Here is a 2,684-nt window from a genome sequence, read left to right as displayed (position 1 = left end):
CATAAACAGAAATATAATCTGACAGTTTTATGGCTTTATTGTTTTCCCATTTTGAAGGGATTTAATTAAAAAAAAGAAGCTTAGTTTCAAAAAACATTTATGAATAAAAAAACTTTCCTATAATGCTCAGATGTTAACTAAGAATAGACCATTTTTACGCCATCTATTAAAAAACAGCTCACAACTCCAACAAAAATAACTCAGCCAGTTGCCATGTTCAATCATTTTATTTATATAGCACAAAAACGGGTTTAAACACAGAGAAAAAAAGGAAGGGCTTTGGCTAAACCCGAAATCGTCAGTGACCTTTCAGTCTGTGTTGGTCAGTATTTCTATGGTAACCACTCTCATCAATCAGGAGTGAACTTTCTGAAGGTCTACATCCCTACCTCTTGATAGCGGGCTACATGAAATCTCAGTCAAATGTTTCAAAAGCTTGACACAAGATCACATACTTTTATTGAGGCTTTTGATTGACCAGTTTGTAATTGCGAGGGAAGGGCCTCTCAGTCCAGTTCTAATATACAGTCAATGTTTCCCTCACAATTCCTAATTTATCCTTTTTCCTCATATTTTAAGGATCTTTATACCGATATAAAAACTTTGATATTTAGCAATGTTCATATTTGTTCTGCCTGTTTTCATTCACTTTGTCAAAAAGAAAAGTCTCCCATCTGAAATAAATTGGGCTGAAGAAGTTCTGGGTTTTGTGCTGAGGGTCAGGTGCAGCTTGATATTACCTTCTCTATTAAGGAAAGGAGAACAACTGCAAAGGGAGTCATTACGCTGGCACTCGGTGCTCCACTCCTAACATCAGCATTACTCTTTAATTGTTACCGCTTCTCCCCCTCCGACCGCCGCTGAGTGATGGGCCACCTAAGATCCGCTTGGAACCGCACGCCCACGCTCATCCTGACAGGCGGAAATAAACACAACCGCCTCATTAGACTTTACAGCAGATGAGGGAGAAGTTTGGAAACTTCAGGCAAGAAGAGACTGATTGAAAAGGAAAGAGCGGAGTGGAGAATGAGAGGGGAGCAGGACGCTGGGATGCTTCTTCAGTCCCTTTACAGCTAGAAAATGAATGATGCATGGGATTTTCTGTCCGAGCCAAAACGTTTGGTTTACTCTGTCCTTTAACCTAAACCTGAGTGCATGTTCCTCTATGTTGTGATCTTGATGCATCAATGTACTCGCTTGTGGTAGAACCCATCCTCCATTTATCCATAGCATCCTTTAGTGCTTTGGAGCTTCCCCCTCATAATGTCAGCAGTAATTACAATGAAGGCAACTTCTCACTGTTTGCTCATGGGTTTACTCTAGATGAAGGTTCTGACACTTCCTTCTGCCTCCCTCCGTTCATTCAGAAAATGAATGCCAAATTTGCACGTACCTTAGGATCCCCTCTCTCAAAAAACCACGTGAGCCACAGGAAAAAAAAAATCAAAATGGGGGCCTTTTGTAAATGCACTCGGTTGCTAGCAAAAAAAAATCAATGTCTACTTGCCCCAGTTTCAACAATAATGGTTGTTCAAAATGGAATCTTGAGGGTTACTTACAGAATTTTGTTGTGTACACTACTTTTCAAAAGTGTGGGGTTACTCCGAATTTTTTTTAAGTATTTTTGGAAGAAAAAATGTTTTTTTTTTTGTTTGTGATCAACATTTTTATTGATTCCACATTAATTACAACTCGTGTACATATACAAATACTCATACATACTCATTACTTCTGTACAACATAGCTATAAGGAACCATTTTGATGAGATAAGAAAAAAAAACCAAACAAAAATACATGAAAATAGTTAGAAAAAAAATGTTGGAGTTCTCATGTATTTTAATTATTTTTCTCCCATGACTATATTTTTGCATGGAATAGAATGTAACTGTAAATGTGATGTTACTTTAAATGTTGTGTTTAGCCAGTAGAGGGCAGTGTAGCGGAAGTTATCGCTGGACATTTACTTTGAAAAAACGCAAGGCAATCGTCTTCCTGTTTAGATTTCCAACTTCGCCTTTGATTCTGCGTTTAAGACAAATTATCCGTGAAGTTATAAGGTAATTTACTCAAAACATGTTAAACAATATTTCGTTATTACTTTGTGGGAGTTATTTGTTGGTATTTCCGCATGTATTTTTTACATTGTCGTGGTTGTGAGGAAGCCATGACAGTCCAGTAGCGTGAAAGAAAATGGCGCCATTTCCATTTCCAGCGTTCCTGAGTGTAAAATACAGCTAAAAGCTGTTATTTTGTTTTGTTTGATTATTTATTTATAACTTTTTCAGTCGTTACTTAATGACTTGTAAATAATTTTTGATTTTTTTATGTTAATTTTTCTGTGGTCAGAGTCCACTGCTGTATTTTTTGACCATTTTTAACATTTTTGTTTGGTCAAATCTTTATCTTTTGCCAAAATATCAACCAGTTGTCAAAGAACAGTCAATGGTTTTGTTTTACCTACATAAAGCAAGACTGTGACTATTTTTGATAGTGATTAAAAATTAAAAAATTGCCAAATAAAACCCCAGTTATTGTGTTCTGTGAGGCAACATCATTTCTCCAGACTACAATAAAATTAACCCTGGAGGTGGACTAATTAAAGGGGGACTAACAAATATTTGATGGTCAGAATTCTAGCTAATAGACCAGTGTTAAATACAGTAGAATACAAATAAATTATTCT

The 2,684-nt window shown here is 36.3% G+C and overlaps 1 long non-coding RNA gene across 2 annotated transcripts in view; it reads left to right on the top strand.

Annotated features, from left to right (window-relative positions):
• Positions 1 to 1,886: 1,886 nt before the first annotated feature.
• The window catches only part of LOC112146604, a 34,424-nt gene continuing 33,626 nt past the window's right edge, over positions 1,887 to 2,684 (top strand). For both annotated transcript variants that reach the window (XR_002919287.2, XR_004948355.1), the window contains exon 1: positions 1,887 to 2,058. This is a non-coding gene — a long non-coding RNA (uncharacterized LOC112146604). The remainder of the gene's footprint in view (positions 2,059 to 2,684) is intronic.

The sequence above is a fragment of the Oryzias melastigma genome, linkage group LG8, assembly GCF_002922805.2.
Source record: "Oryzias melastigma strain HK-1 linkage group LG8, ASM292280v2, whole genome shotgun sequence".
Lineage (NCBI taxonomy): Eukaryota > Metazoa > Chordata > Actinopteri > Beloniformes > Adrianichthyidae > Oryzias > Oryzias melastigma.
This window is presented reverse-complemented; position numbering and strand designations above follow the sequence as displayed.